This window comes from Crocodylus porosus, unplaced genomic scaffold (genome assembly GCF_001723895.1).
Source record: "Crocodylus porosus isolate Cpor-Errol unplaced genomic scaffold, CroPor_comp1, whole genome shotgun sequence".
Lineage (NCBI taxonomy): Eukaryota > Metazoa > Chordata > Crocodylia > Crocodylidae > Crocodylus > Crocodylus porosus.
Genome location: NW_017728906.1, coordinates 133,121,050 through 133,138,478, shown reverse-complemented (window position 1 = coordinate 133,138,478; position 17,429 = coordinate 133,121,050). Strand labels below are relative to the sequence as shown.

General features: G+C 39.0%; 1 long non-coding RNA gene across 1 annotated transcript; it reads right to left on the bottom strand.

The window, feature by feature from the left end:
* Positions 1-1,158: 1,158 nt before the first annotated feature.
* On the bottom strand, positions 1,159-8,584 carry LOC109306458. The gene is made up of 2 exons (XR_002100001.1): positions 7,156-8,584; positions 1,159-1,428 (listed from the first exon to the last, which is right to left on the bottom strand). It is a non-coding gene; the product is annotated as an uncharacterized LOC109306458 (long non-coding RNA).
* Between the last annotated feature and the right edge of the window lie 8,845 nt (positions 8,585-17,429).

Here is a 17,429-nt window from a genome sequence, read left to right as displayed (position 1 = left end):
TTACTCTTGCCCAAGTTGCCATCCACTTCTTCATTCCCCACCAATTCTTCCCTGTTTGTGAGCACCAGGTCAAGAAAAGCATGGGCCCTAGTTGGCCTCTCCAACATGTACATCGGGATGTTGTTCCTAACACTTTACAAAACCTTCCTGAATTGCCTGTGCACTGCTGTGTTGCCCTCCCATCAGATGTCAGGGTGAATGAAGTCCTCCATGAGAACCAGGGCCTATGATCTTGAAACTTCTGCTAGTTTTCTCAAGAAAGCTTCATCTACCTCATCCTCCTGATCTGGTGGTTTATAGCAAACCCCATCATGAAATCACCCTTGTTGCTCTTCCCTCTGACCCTAAACCAGACACTTTCAAGAAGCCTGTCTCCAGTTTTATACTGTACTGAACAAGCATACAGCTCTTTTACATAAACAGCAACTCCTCTTCCTCTTCTCCCCTGCCTGTCCTTCCTAAATCATTTATACCCATCCATGACAGTGCTCCAGTCATGAGAGCTATCCCACCAATTCTCAGTCATTCCAATCTCATCATAGTTTCATGACTTTGCAAGAACTGCCAATTCTTCCTGCTTGTTTTCCAGGCTCCGTGCATTCATGTACAGACACCTGAGATAACTAGCCAATGACCCTACTTTCTCACGAGGATATGAGGGGTTCCCCTGTTTTCCCCTCCTGCTTCTGCTTCCTTCAGGTCATTGGCTTCTGCATTTACCTCAGGGCTATGGTCTCCATCACACAGCAAACCCATTTTAAAGTTATTTTTAAACTAGTCATTAACCTCAATGTTTGCCAAACTACTTTGTCTCTAACCATATTAATATTGTGCATTTGGTTTTATGTTTGTCAGAAAGAGAGTATGGGATCAGTCTTACATTTTGTGCAACCCATTTCCCAATAAGGAACAAGACTTCTTCATATTTGGCTGCTGCCATTAAGCCTGAGCACTTGATTTGAAAGCCAACCTGCTTACCAACTCATTCTCTCAGGATCCTTGGATTTAGCACATGGCTCAATTTATTTGTAATTATGGAAACCAGAGTGAGGACAAAGGGATGCTATGGTACCATATGAAATCAAGCAGAGTTATAAAAGTAGGCTCTATTAATAGAACATGTGTTATTAAACTTCTCCTTATTGTTTTATAATAAACTTACTTCTAGTAGTTTTCCAAAGGTTTTTCTCTCCATAGCATGTTTAGTAGCTTCATCCAGTGCTCTCTGCACTAGCACCAGCTGCTTCTGAAGTTCTGGTTTTATTGACAACATTCTTTCAGAAAAGATACATTCCCCATGCATACCATCTACTTGGCAGGTTTTGAAAGCTGCCTGGCATCTTGTCAATTTACCCTTGTACTTCTTCAGCCTGCCCGCCTCAGCACTCTATGTTTCCATGGCTTCCAGGTTCCTGGCTCCAGCATAACCTGCCAAATGAACAGCCCAGGATTGAAGTCTTAGTACAGCTAAGTAGAAAGCAGTAATTTTGTTTCACTCTAATTTAAAGGACACACATTTAAAAAATGTGACAATTTCATCTGTTTGTGTAAGTTCCATGTTCATACCAGTAACTTGAGAACCATGTGTGGCATGGTTCTTCTAAGGCTGTAAAGGGCCTACTTTTTTAGGTATGAGACCCCTGGCTAGCCAATAAGATATAATGAAGACAAGGATAAGTCTTAAATTCCACCTCTCTGAGGCTAAGACAATCACTCCACTCAGGATTCATAGTCCTGAACCCTCTCCTGAGGTTTATGTGGCCAAAAGCATTTCCCAGGGTAAGTAGGGACCCAGAACCCGGGAACAATCTATTTTTCTTGATGAGAGTTTGTATTAAGAACTGTACTGGGCACAGCCCTGGAGTAGGCCTGAGGTTGAACAAATCTAACCTTTGATAAATCACTTCTACTCTCTCTGACTTTCCCCTCATTTAAAAGGACAATAAGTAGACTGGTCTTCTTTGTAAAGTTTCACATATGCTAATGAAAAATGCTGTTAGAGCTAAGGATTATTATTATTATTATTTAAACAACCACAGTAAAAAACACCCACCGGCTTCTTTAAATAAGACATGCATGTACAAGGAAGCCAATTTTACTTTATATATTTCCTAGCTCTGTAGGTGATTAAAAGGACTTGGAAGTATCTGCATCTGACAGAGAGAGAATGAAGTTGAAGATCAGTATGAGGTTTAGCACTAAGGGAACCAAATGAATGTTAAGTAAGGCAGAGGATGGAAAAGTAGCAAATCTTTGTCTGATCAACAGTACATTTTGATTTGTCTAAAAAAGCAGGGATTAATTCAGGTATGAGTCACTCAGTCATTTGCAGTGCTCAGTAGAGGCCTCATACAACTATAGTATAGATGTATAGGCCAATCTCCAGTTGCTCTGGCCACAGAGTTGAAAAGTTTCATAAAATGTTGGGAAAGCAGCCATGAAACGAAACAGGAATAGTAAATTGCATTACATCTAGCAATAGATTAAGTGAATTTATGTTATGTTTGAGGTATAGTTCAGCTCAGCCTTGTAGAAGATAATGTTTCCTTCTGTCAAATCTTCTAGTCCATGAAAAGAAATAGAGGTAGCGGTGCTGGAATGATATTGCATAAGAGTAAAGGCTGACCACAATGAGGTCCTGTGGTAGGAATCTTCAGTCTTTTGTATTCCAGCCCTCAAAATTAGCCTTTTCTATGTCAGAGTGGAAGAACTAGACAAATCAAAGAGCATGGGCGCAACTGCTTTTTCTGCAAATACCTGATTAAACTGGCCAAATTATAGCGAGTACTGTCTCTGCTACAGTTAAGTATGAGAAGCCCTTGTTACATAGTTTATACTTTTAAGTTACTGAAAATCTGTACGCTTACTTGGCATGCTTTGTGTTATGCCACATTTGGATCTGAGGTTGGGTTAATGTGACCATGTTGTAATATATAACATTCTTCCTGGTATTTTCTATTGGTGGGCTTAAATGGCACCTGGCTCAGTGTTCTGAATTTTTGGACCCTACTCTTAAATGTGATCTACATCTTGTTTTGGGAATAAATAAGTTAATTGCCCAGCTCAAAGAAATGATCTGGAACTGCAAATTCTAATCTGACAGAAGAACCTTGCTAAAGCGGATGCCAGTGGAGTGCCTTGGTTTCCAAAATGCATTTCTATCAGTTAGCTTAGATTCATAGATGTAGGGTCATAGGGGATTTGAGCAGATCATCAAGTCTGACCCCTGGCCCTGGGCAGGAATGAATACTGGGCTCATATGACCCCTAGTAAGTTTAAGCTCATATGGCCCCAGCCAGGTAGTTATGAAGTAGTACCTCCTAATGTCTCGCCTAAACCTACTCTCAAACTTGTGGCCATTACGCCTTGTTACTCTGAGAGATGCTCGGGGGAACAGGGGAACGCATTTCCCCCTCGTAAGTTTATAGTTGGCCACTAGATCCCCTCTCAGCCTTCTCTTGTGAGGGCTAAACAGGTTCAGGTCCCATAGCCTCTCTCGTAGGGCCTGCCCTGCCACCCCCTAATCATGCAAATGGCCCTCCTCTGGACCCTCTCAATGCTGGCCTCATCCCTCCTGAAGTGTGGTGCCAAGAACTGGACACAGTACTCCAGCTGTGGCCTGACCAGTGGTGCATAGAGGGGGAGGATCACCTCCTTGGACCTGCTCGTGATTCATCTGTAGATACATGACAAGGTGCAGTTAGCCTTGCTGACTGCATCCTCACATTGGCGGCTCATATGTTCATTTTAGAATTGAGAATGACTCCAAGATCTCTTTCTGCCACTGTGCTTTCGAGAAGGGAGTTCCCCAACCTATAGGTATGGGGAATGGCCCAACTCAAGAGTACCAGCAGTTGTAAATCTTATTCTGAGATTCTGAATTTCCACAGGCATTTTTTAAGGCATGGATGGCCAACCCGTAGAACACTTACTACAAGTATGGCATAGGTAGCCTCCACATTGTGGCATGCAGCAGATCAGAGAAGAGGCAGACAGCACATCAGCAGATAAGGCAGGAAGCAGAAAGCAGCAGATAGGGCATGAAACAGCTAGGGCAGGAAGCAGATCAGCAGCAGCAGCACAGAGCAGGGGGCAGAAAGTCATGGCTCAGGCAGCAGAAGGGGATTGGAGTATACTTGGGGAAGTCCTGGGGCTTAATTTGTAGTATGCCTGCCAAAGAGATTGGTTCCCACTGGCATAAGGAATGTAAAAACCTCTACTCAGTGCCTTTACTCAGAAGGCAGAGCACCTAAAATTTTGGTGCTGCAATGCCTAATCCCTTTTTTGGCTCTTAAGGCATCTGTACATGACACGGGGGTTTAATTCTCCCTAAATTGATGCGATGTTTTTTTAAAAACACCGCTTCAATTTCAGGTGAGGTAAACCCCTGTGTCGTGTCCACCCAATCCTTACCTGCCTCTCCAATGGTGGGTAGGGAGAGCAAGCTGCTGGTGGGCAGAGAAGTCCCTGAGCTGGGGTGGAGGTGAAGGGGCTGGTGCTTTACTCTGCAGCAGCAATGCCTCCTGCCCACAGGTGGCACCTGCCTGCAGACACCTGGCTCAGGCAGTCCTAGAGGGCACCACAGCTGTGGAGGGAAACACCGGGCCTCCACACAGCTCAGGCAGGCAGACTCCAGTGTCGGGGAGGAGAAAGATCAGGCTTGCTGCCTTTTTTTTTTTCCCTTCTGTGAAGCCTGCCTTCTCAGGCTGCTGCTGGGCTGCCTGCATGGGCTGCTTGCGCAGGCCCTGAGCCACATGGAGCCTGGTGCTTCCCTCCATGGCTGTAGGGTAGGAAACTAGAACTCCTCAGAGTTGTTTTAGTTTGCAGTGCCCCAGAGTCATTTGCTGTGTCCCAAAGTCATTTAAGGCACATTACGTCACCGAATGTGCTACAGCAGCTGGAATTAACATGTAATACGCTGCCGAATGGGTAAACAGCAACACTATTAAGCAGTGCAAAAGGCATTTAACCCACTTTAAAGTGTTGTCTACAAATGCCCTTAGATATCTACTTATCTTTCTGATACCTATGCCTAAGCATCACTGGGTGCATCTACATGAGATGCTTACTGTGCAGTAGCCTAATAACATTGCACAGTAGCATGCATGGCAAAAACTGTGTTAATAGCCTACTGTGCAGGAAGCATCGCTAAAAGCCCATGAACTGGTGCTACTGCACAGTAGCACAACTGACTGTATATTGATCTAGTAGTTGGTTAACCAAATACTAAATTTAATGCACAGTAATTAGGGTGCATTAGTGAATGTGTAGACATACCCACTAAGACCCTGAAGATTCCCATTTAATTGCTAAGTAACAATTAATAACCATATCACCTAACTTTCTGACTTTGAGCAGGCTGACTAGTCTGAGCCAAGTACCTCAGCAGTCACACTTGCAGTAAAGCTCAGCTACTGAACTCTGCCCCCATTTAGGAGAGGCAAGCATCCTGACTGGCTGCTAAGAACAACATCTATCTATTTAGTGTGAGCTGAGGCCCTAGTTTTGCAAGCCAGTCAGCAATTCTGCTGTGAGAAGTGCCCTGGTTCCCGACCCTTGTTTTTGCTTTATTTCTGAAGGTCAGTTTGGATTTCCCTGCAGACCCTGGTTTTGCTCTGCTTGGGGATTTTGCCCTGTGGATTGCCAGTTGGATTGGTACTTGGCATCTGACCCTGGACTGTGTTGTGCACTCTGCTTCTGGATTTCCCTCTGCCTTTGGCATAAGGCTCCTGCCCTTTGACCCAGCCCCAGGCCCTACTTTCCCTCAATGGCCTAACCATTAGGCAAGACCACCTATGCCCCAGTCCCTTACACTGTCATTGTGTTTGTACAAAACTGCCTTTTATTGCTGCTACTAATCTGCTCTGTTCTGTAGATCATACAAATGCTCCAATTAAATGTCCTCCAAGCCCTTTGCCAGCTGGTTCTGATCCAATAGCTTTTTTAAAGCACTTCTCATCTACACACCAGACTTCTTGCTGACTCATACAGATATCATTTTATCCAATGATGAGTCCCAAAACTGGAAGGTACAATATATGTCTCTCTTTTCAAATCAGTTCTTCATCTAACTTTGAATGGCCTTGAACTCACATTTCCTTAAAACATGTCCCAAACACAAGAGATGCCTATGCACATGGAGGGAAACTGCTCCAACACTGTAATTACAGCACATGGGAACAGACTCAATTAATTGTTTGACAATCTTTAGTTAAAGTGCCTCCACTGCCATTTTTCAGCTCGGGGATGCTGATACATGTGTTGCTCTAGGCACTTTAATTAGAACAGCTCTCAGAGCAGCCCCTCCCCCCATTCCTGGAGCATGCTCAAGGTGATCACACATGTACAGTGATACTTCCCCAAACTTTCCTGCTGTGGTCTCATTTTGCATCTACTGTTTAGCTATTAATTACTCCAAGGAGTGCTCAGAAAAGACAGATGGACACTACAGTTCATTGGTTAGATCATTACTGGCATGTGGCAGACCTGTGCTCAAATATTTCTTAAGTTGTAGGGTAGAGGTGGAATTTGAAGAGAGGTCTTCTACCTCACAAAAATGAATGCCCTATCCAGTTAGCTATAATAAAGATGAGGGCTTGCCCTGTCTCTCTTTCCCCCCCGCCTCCCTGTTCCTTCCATGGTAAACCAGAGAATGCTTTGAGAAATAGAGCCTAAAGCTCCCTCCCTTTCAATATTTTCCTCTTAGCTATCTTAGCTGTTTACTCAACAACATTCTGGTTTAAATGCATCTTTTTCTTAGTTGCCTAACTCTCTAGCTTGAAAACTAAGGGGGGTTTATGGCAATGCCGTCTAACATTGTTTGCAATTAATTTGTCCAGTTGTTGGTAGAGAACTGAGACTCCTAATCCTTCTTCTAGTGCTTGAACAGAGACGGACATAAAGTCCATGTAGAATGGAAAAATATTTTAGCATAGTCTTACACAGAATGAGGGGAAAAATACTTCCACCTTTTTATTATCATTACATATTATACAAAGTTGACATTTTACCCAGAAACAAAATTGTGATAACACTAAGCAACTGGATAGCATCTGGATGGCAGAATTCTTAGAGCTCAAAGCACGTTCCAAAAGGAGTAATCTATGTCCTTAGTTCAGAACTGGAGAAACAGTGGTAGAAAAAGTTTATATTTACTTAGGATCACACACTAGGTCAGCAGCATAGCGGACAGTGCACTTTCCCTGTAAATATCTCTGGTACTTCAGAAAGAACTGTGAGAGCTCAAGTGGGGCACAAATAATTAAAGAGATTTTTACATTCATAGTTTAAAAGTAAAGTTAAAACTATACTATGCACTAAACAAAAAACCCGAAAAGATTGGAATGCATTAAATTATAGCTCCCTTCAGTTATAATTAAAACAGAAATAATGAGTTGCTATTTGATTTGGATAACTTACACCATCATTTGGGGTAAAGTTGTTTAATTTTATGCATAATATATGCTATGGGAGTTTTCTTTTTTTTCTTCTTTTGTAATTTGCTTTTGCTATTGAAAATATGTGAATCAATATAGTTTTTATGAAAGTGAGTTAAGCTAAAAATAGTGAGGGGGATACTTATTAAAACTTTACTATTCACCTATGTTAAAACCTCTTATAATTTTAAGCATTGCAACCTGCATTGTTTAATACAAATACAAACACTCTTTTATGAACCTATTCCAAAATTAATCCAAACCTTTGTATCTGTTTTTGTGAGGTTAATTTCCCATAAATGTATGCAGCTGAATGTAATTCTACTTAACACATTTAATAACAGGAGAGCTTTGAATAGATTTGGAGTTTCAGCTAAACAAGCCTGCCAAACTGTGGATGCTTATGAACATTATTCAAACCTTCTGGACCTATGCATCATAGCAGCTAAACAACAGTTGGAAGTTAATATCTTTACATAAGCACACTATAAAGACTTGTGTAGGACAAGACAAAAAGGGGACCATAAATGTATTCTCTTCAATCATATTTGAAAACCTAGCATTATTCTGGCAGGATTTTCACTTTAAGAGAAATTACTTTCTGCATTGATAGTTATTCAACTAGTCCTTTGCCACAGAGTATATCCCTTGCAAAATTTAAAAAAAAAGACATTTCAGAATAGACATTGTAACAAATAAATGCTAAATGCTTTCTCTGAAATAACGGTGTAGCAAAGGCTCTTTTATGACTGTGCTACTGTTGACTAAGTAGCCCTCATGCTATAATTATGATTATCCTCCCCACACACTCATTGATTTGTTTCAACCACCTGTTACATCTTATCTTTAAGGTGCACTGTAATCTTTTAATGATAAGCACTGTCTTTTTATTGCATGATTGTACAATGCTCACACAACAGGGCACTGGTTTTTGATTGGGGTAACATAGCAACTCTGAGACAATTGAAAACAGACAACATGCCGTTGCTCCTTCTTCCATTTCATATTCAGTGACAAGGGAGTTATTTTATGTCATTTAATCAGACACTGCAGTATTTTTCAGAAGTCACCGAAATTGGTGGATGCAGTTTGCATCAGTTTTGGAACCTGACTTTTATACTTGCATGTGGTACTTCCACTCTTAACTATCTGAGTGGGTGTGCAGAACCTGGCCCTGTGTGGAGATTTTATATATATAATTTTGTACATGAACAATAAGTAGTGCCAATAGGCTAGAAGCTCAATTAGTATAAATCTGTAGAACTCCAAAGGATCTATCCAGGATTTAGCCAAGTGTTTCTGTCTCATGACTCTTTCAGCCCAGTAGATGTCATGATGGAGTGCAATGAACAAATGGGGAAACTGTGCCAAATCTCACTGAATTCAGACTAATATGAAACATTTCCCTAAAGATTATTACAATGCCCCATCTCCTCTGGCAACATGACAAACTCCCATACTATGTTGACATTGACTTTCTGATTTTGCAGAGCTACCCTTTCCCTAGGCAGTTAGTGACATGACAGTGAAGTGACTGGCCATTAAGAGATTACCACAACTAACTCCTGGAAACTTTTGGTTCAAGTCAGAGAGAAGCATCCTCTGTAGAAAGGATGACCCTCTATTCCCACTGTCTCACATCACATTTTCACACCATTCCTTCTCTAAACCCTATAGTAAAAAGCAATATAGATACTTCTGAGGAATGAGGAAATAGTACCTAGCCAGTGGTTACAAAAATAAACTTCAGATAGGAGACTGAATACAGTGGCATATGAAAGCATGGGCCTGTGGCAATAATCTCTGGTAAACAGCTCATTTCAGCTCTGTTTTTAATTTCAAGATTCTATTCCTTATTGATACAATTTTAAATCTATGGTAAATCATATTTTTTTATGAATATTTTTACATTTAGCAGCTTCAAAGAATGAGCGAGTGGAAATAGTAGATATGGTGGTGTCTTGCACTTCATATGCATGCAGAATGTAAAATAAATATTCATGCAAAATATTTTTGAGACAATTTACAGCTGAACAAATCTAACTTATAGCAAAGAAATGTCTTATATTAAAATGTCATCCTTTGTGCCCAAAGGTCATGTCATAAATTAAAGCCAAAATTAGTCCAGCAGGGTCCTATTATCTTTCTCAGCTGGAATCTTTAATAATATGACTTAGACTGACCTTGTTTCACTATTGTTCCAAGATACCTTGTTAATATTCCTCTTTTGCATTTCAACTTCCACTCTTCATCATGTACTTCTTTCCCCACATAGTGCTATCGTTCCAGCTGTACCTTATTCAGTTTACCATCTGTTGAACATTTGGATTCAGCTGTAAATGTTGGCATCTTTACTCTACTGGGACTTCCTGCCAAGTGACCATTCTTTTTTCTTTATTGCATCTCAAAGGTTATTGTCTTGTGTGGGTGGTCTAACTTCGGAGGGTATGTGTGCTATTTACTTTAAACAAATACCTTATGAAACTGAAGATTTATTAAAGCTTGCCATACATGTCAAAACTAATGCCGTTGAAAAGATTGTTTCCTGCCTAGCATCACATAAATCAGAATTTCAGAAGCTTCAGAGGCACAATATTAATAAAACTCTCCATAAAAAAAACAGTGTATGTGTGATGCAGCTGGTTTTAAAGACTTGTTTACATGGAGAAAACAGTGACCTTCATTTTCTGCCCTCAGAAATTTACCTTAGCTGTTTCTTATCTTGCCCATGGTGAATCCCCTCCCCCTCTCCCTTCTCCATTAGAAGCAACTTATATTTTAACTAATATTATATAATCTTAGAGAAAAAATACAAATATTGCTTGGTGAAATGTAAAAAAACCCCCTGCTTATGCTAAAGTACATTAGTAAATCTGTCTGCTTCTTGCTTAATTTTGTTTACCAGGGGAAGAGTATAAAGGGGTCTATAAATAATACTGAAAATACATTTAAAGGAATTCTTAATCATGAAGAACAGATTTTTAGAAGTTACCACTGTTTAGTTAAGGCACTGCAATAACACATTGCATCTATGATGGATGTGGCCATTCCTCACTGACGTTCTATGGAAAAAAAAATATTCAGATTCCCTAAAATGCTTAGGACTAGGCTTTCTAAGAGATAACACCCTTCCCATTATTCACTTCAGTACTCGTACTCAGCTGAATATCAAGTATGTTTAATTTTGGGACATTGGTCAGATTATCCTCAGTGATGTAGTCCTGGCTTTAAAATTCAATTCTCCCTGTTGTCCAGAAAAGGGTAACTTCGATGACCTTTCAAACCAAATCAAAAAATGATTTTTGTATTGGAAAATAGGTAGATACTGTTAGTGGATACTGAGAGTGCAAGGTGGTAAGGTTATGTAATTTTGATTCTAACTCTTTTGGATAACATCCAACCTCTTTTCCATTTTGTTCTGCTTTTCCTATCATAGATTCTCTGCTATACTCTGGCTGATTTAAAGAGGAAGAGCCAGGCTAATGGAGTAGATCTGAACTCAAGAAGTTGAGGTTCATTAACCAGTTCTGTCACAAACTTCCTACTGGACCTTAGGTAATTAATTTCTCTGTGCTTCCAGGTATGGCAGACATTACACTTAGATTGACCTAACTAGGTTAGGTCAATCTTAGTATTGATCTGTATAGACATTTTGGGAGGTTAGATCAGGCAAAAATGTCTGGCCAAATCTAAATTAGTTCTCCTTAAGAGATACAGTAAGTTCGGGTTAGCTTGAATTAAAAGATGTCTGTACATGTTCAGAGTGCAGCCATGGGGCTGAGAAATCCCAACTGCTTGCTCCAGACCCAGAGATGCTCTCTTCCTACCCCCTTAACACCCTGACAAAGTTATTTTTATCCCTCCCCTGAGTCCCCACGCTCACAAACAACTCCCTCCTGCAGACTCACCAACCTGCCCAGCAGACTTGCTAACCTCCATCCAATCCTTTCTGCCCCTTTCCCCACCCTAAAGTACTAGATCAGGTTCCCAGCATGGTTCCCAGCACTGTCAAATGTGTGCACGTACATCCAGTTATCCATCTCTTAAACATGAATGATAATAACTTGCAATCTCTTTTGTTCAGGAATTGTTTCTTACCATACATATGCATAGTGCCTATAATAATGTGCCCACATCTCAGATGTGACACCTGATCACGAAGGATCCTGGTTTTCTCAGATTTAAAAAAAAATCCCCAATTTTCGAGTAAAAAAAATGACCCCAAATCCACATCTTGCCATGATTAAAATGAAACACCACTATATATATATATATATATAAATTCCAATAGCGATCAGCAGGGATCCTGGTTTTCTCTGATTTAAAAAAAATCCTCAATTTTTTAGTTAAAGAAAAGTAACCCCAAATCCCACATTTTTCATATATATCTATGATATTTCACTTAAATCACAGAAAAATGTGGATTTGGGGTTACTTTTCTTTAACCAAAAAATTGAGGATTTTGTTTAAATCAGAGAAACCAGGATCCCTGTTGATCGCTATTGGAATATACATAATACATAATAAACATAAAAAATAGCAGTAATAATTTACAAAGAATCATTAAATCTCTCTCAACCACATTCTGAGTATTTTATTTGCACTTGCAACTCCTGAATGATATGTTAGGATGGATCATCTTTACACTTTTCTTTCCCCTAATTTTGGTCGATGGCAAGATGGCAGGTGGTCATCCCTCCCATACTGTAATTTCCATCTACTAGGATTTTCCTGGTATGATTATGGGCAAATGTGCCTTCAAACATATGAAATGGCTTAATCCCAAAAGTGCTCAGTTGTTCTCAGAAATACTACATATGAGAGGATATGGAACAGTAAAAAGTTTTAAAGAAAAATAACTAAATGGTAAAGGTACATCTATATTAATATGTAGGACTCTAAAATGAGTTCTGCTAAAACTTTTATACTAAAAACACTATTCAGGTCTTTGAATATGACATTCTGGGCATGTCCACACATACATTTCAGCATGCCTAAATTTAACACATATTAGCTTAATGTACATTAAGCGGGTTTAGGCTGCAATACCTACATGTGCAGATATTAAAGCACATTGATGCTGTGTGTGGATTGACTTGGGACAAAAGTTAGTCCCAAATTAGGGCACACACAGTGTTAATGTGCCTTAACGTGTGTACACGTTCATTAATATGCTTTAACTATTTGTGCCGAAATTTGATACATGCAGGTCTTAAATTTCAGCTTAAATAGCCTAAATTTTTAATGCTCATTAAGGGCATGCACATATAGAAATGCACCCCAATAAGCCTTAAATTTAGACCAATGTGCCTTAAAGTGTATCACGTAGATGCACCCAGTATTATACATATTTGTTACAGATGTCAATCTGTAGTCTACATTTTGTCACCTATAAAGCCACATTTTCTAAATGTTATGGACCTAATATACAAAGCCCTGAACTAAAAAAGAAAAAAATACTGAAACTTTCAAGAGAAACAATGGAAATTAGGTTAAATCAGTAAAATTTAGGCAGAAATTTTACATTTAATGGGAAAAAATTGAGGCATTTAGGAAAATCACAAAAATCTGTAATGAAGAAATGGATTTTTAACACGTTAACTACATTTTTTTTTGAGTTTTCGATAAAAGAGTGACACAAGAAAAAAATATTGGTTTAAAAATTCAAATAGGAATGAGTACAGAGAAGGACTACTAGTTTGCTCAACTGAATGACAATTATATCATATAAAAGAAAACTAAATGAATATGGTTTATATGTTCTAGCAAGATGAGTAAGAGAAGGGATATGATTTTAAAAAAATAAATATATGGTAAGGGGATAAAAGATAGGGGTAGGAGAGCTATTTAAACTAAAGGACCATAGCTAAATTCTATTACCCATTAGTAGGGCCACATTTGGTTCTTGACTGACTCATGCATTTGGAATTGATTTGGCTGATTTGACTTGGAACACAAAACATTTTCCTTAAAAAAAAATAATAAACTCCCTCCCCTAAACAACACCCCCCCCCCAAAAAAAAATACAAACCTAAATGTGTTTATGGAGTACCTGTGCTAAAGCTTATAGCAGTTTCAAAAAAGGTAACACGCATCATCAATTCTGGATGAACAACGTCTATGGGTACCTGTAAAGTCAAGGTCAGTGTTTTCAAATTCCTCCCCTTCTATGGGCTCAGGAAGAACTGTAAAGAGAGGGAGGAAGGGCTGCAGGGGGGATAGGTTGGGGGGGGACAGAGGGAAAGGAGTCTACCTGACCTCCCAGATTTATTTTTCCTCCTCTAACAGTGGGAAGGAGACAAATTCAAGGTAAACTTACAATTACCTTCCACAATTCTATACCTGGAAAATTATAATAAATTTATAAATGGTCCATATATAGAATCTAATTATTGCAGGGGGTCATCTTATAATCAGGGCCGTTTTATAGTTAGGTAAATATGGTAATTTGCAAGAATATCTATGTATGCCATACAGTGAACTCCTACAAGTAACTTCATTTTTTGTAAGTGCATGACACTCAGAAAGCTAAAAAGGCAATTAATTTTACTCACTTCAGTGTGAATAATCACATCTACACATACACCTTTTAATATATATCTATTTATTTTTACACACACACACACACACACACACGATTTAATCTGCTATTGTATTGCTAATCCACTTAGCTTCATTAAGTCCAGCAGAATTTCCCTTCCAGCCTTATTGAGATTCTAAACAATAGATATAGTCTGCAAATGTTACCACTATCCTGTTCATCCCCCTTTCCAGATCATTTAGTCCTACACTGTAACCTTCGGGTAGCTGACTGTTAACCTTCGTCATTTTGAAAATTGATCATTTTGTCCACAGCTCTGTTTCTCATTTTTTAATCAGTTTCTTCTCCATACCAGTATATTGCTCCTTATTCCATCAGAGTTTAGTTTCCTTAATAGCCTCTTGTGAGGAACAAAAGTAAATAGGCATTTGTAAAATCAATCAACTGCTTTAGTACTTTATTACCTACTATCACTTTTACAAATCAATACAAATCCATAGCATTTTTCTTCTGTTTTTTTTTTTTTTAATTTGTCTTCTGTGTTTTTGTGATGTTCCTTATCATATTCTCTTCCAAGACATTGGTACGTACTAGCTTAATATTATATTCTCTTCAAAAATCAAAATATTTGTTGGTGAAAAAAGAAACAATTGTCCATTTACTTTCATTCAATGCTCTGTGTTTCATGTATCCTATGTTTTAGAAACTGAACATAATGATATGCGGTTGAACCAACTGGTCTCATTATACGCCAGTGCCCTCATATCATGTGCTTGCAGAAAGGTCACTGTAATTTTGCAGCAAAGGTGATAGTAAACTACTTGATCATGGTTTGCTAACTTTGAAAACTGAACCCCAAAAAACTTCTTAGCAGTCTACTCTGGGATGACCAAAAGATTTTTAAGGATCCCTCTTGCACCTGGAATCTAGGATAGGAAGAACAAGAACAGGCAGTTTGCAGTAAAAGTTTTCCAGAACAATTACTTGGGACTGGTTGTGAGGAATATTAGTGATCAAAATCAGTCACTCTCTAAAAGAGGCTGGTAGAGAAAGTGTCACCAACTTAGCAATATTTCAAAGGAAGGAGTAAGACAACAATAAGGAATCAAATTTCTTTCTTCAGAATCATCACCATGGAGGTCAATGATTTCTAGAGGAGCAGGCTTAGAAATGGTTGCATATTAAGTTATGAACCTTGGATGAAGTGCTTCAATTAAATTAAACTTAATCGATTTAATTAATTAAATGAACAAAAACTACCTTAAGTGAATAGATTCAAGTCACACTTTCAAACTCACGGAAAGAGGGAGGCAAAATAGAAGGCACTGATCAATTAACTAAGGTTTTGGCTTACATCTAACTATAGTCTTTTGATTTATAGAGATTCATTTACAGCTTTTTCCTTAGTATGCTTTGTTCCAGCCAAAGATTACAAAGTATAACTACAATATATTATGAAACGTCTTAAAACCTAGGTAAGGTTTTTATTTTATACCTGGATTGCACTGAGTGCTTTATAATGCTTTTGTATAATATTTTTCAAACTATAACTAGAGTACATAAAGTTTTTTCACTATGTTCATGCTGTGAAAGGGTTTCTAGTCAATTATACTGACCTGAGTTTGAGTTTGTACCTTGTGGTTAGACTCGGGGTCAGCATCATTTTCCATTTCCATTCTTTAAATACAACTAAGTGTGCATTTTTCTTTTCATAGCTTACAAATGGAAACTTTCAGATACCAGTTTCTGGGTGATTTTGTTGTGATGTCCTGTGAAATCTATCAGATATATGGAGTCCTCTACTTCACTTGATGGGAAATACTTATTATGGAGCTTTGTTATAGTCCAAGAACTCATATATTGAACATATTATCATGATGTTGGTAAACATATGCTTATTTAATTTTTTTAAATGAATTTTCACTTTGTATTGAAAATTGTCTTTGTTGAAAGATCTTTGCCCAAATCTGAGAGATACAAGAGACATTAGAGGTACAAACTTTGAGTCTTATGCATTCTGAAAAACAGCGATTGTTGAGGGCACTTATCTTCCAACAGATCTAAACATTTAAAGAGGAGCTATTTAAAAGACTGCAGACTCTTATCTTGAGTTAATTTCCTTTTATCAGAACAATTCTTCTAACTGTTCCTTGTGTCAACACATCTGCATTGCAGCCCTTGGCTTTTTCTTGATTTCCTGTACTCCTGAACTTATGAAACCATTTCCAAAACTAACAACAGATCTTTTGTAATATCTTTTGTAATGCTTTTATCATAGCCAGAGGTTGAAAACATGTCTTATGACTCCCAGTCTAGCAATCCATTTAGCAGACAGTGTGTCTTTGCTATAAATCTCTGTGGTACTTAAGAAAGAGCTGTGAAATCTAAAGTGGGGCACAAATAATTAAAGAGTTTCTTAAATTTGCAATTTAAAAGTCAAGTTAAAAGTATATTATGAACTAAATAAAAAACAGACTGGAATGCTTTAAACTGAAGGTATCTTTAAACTTTATTAAACTGGCCATGAAAAGATGTGATACAAACGTGCGTCATGATGCCCAAGTAAATTCAGGTGTGCATGTAAAACCATGAGCACTACAATTATGTCGCAGTTTAGCCTGGTAAGTGCATCTAAACAGTTGTCCCAGGATTGCATAACTACATCAATGGCAGGAGAGCAGTTATGTATTCAGTGACTAGAAGGGTGATGTGAATACATACCAATCCCAGGACATTTCTACTCTGCAACAAACAAAACCAGGGACAAATGCAACGCTTCTTCCTAACTGTCCTGGGGGGGATGAACCAAGCCCCAGTGTCACAGTGGGTGGCCGGGTGGTGGCAATTGGAACGAACAGGCGGGATTTGTAGCAATGGAGTCTGAATGGCGCAGAAGCATATGGTTTCTTAAACAAAGATGATTTATTAACTTACGCTTTGGATGCGTAGGCATCTTCAGTTACAGTAAAATAACGAATCACAGAGGGGTCTGTTGGCCCATGGGGTTCCGGAGTGAGCCCTTGCTATCTACCCCATGAGGGATAGGGGCGGCTACCCACTCCTTAAGTCCCCGGGCTGGTCAACAGCTCATGTAAGGAACCACAAACGACAAACAGGAATTGTAACTCGGTGAAAGCGGTGTCAGAGTCGTGACACCAGTCCGATGGACAATGGGATGGTCGACGCAGGAAGCTGAGGTCAGGAACCAGGTAAGTGAAGTTGATGTAACAAGGATAATCCGCAACCTTAGTAAGGTTGAAAACTTGTAACCAGTCCAGTAACCAGAAGAATCGACAAAAGGAATTGGAACGACGGAGTGAGTCATTATGTGGAGTATGAGAAAAACCGGGAGATCGAATCCCAGTTTTCAGTCTGCCTTGCAGTCCCTGCCTTAAGCAGCCTCTGCTCACAGAAAGAGCACGGTCTCCTCAGACTCCCCCACCAATGACACA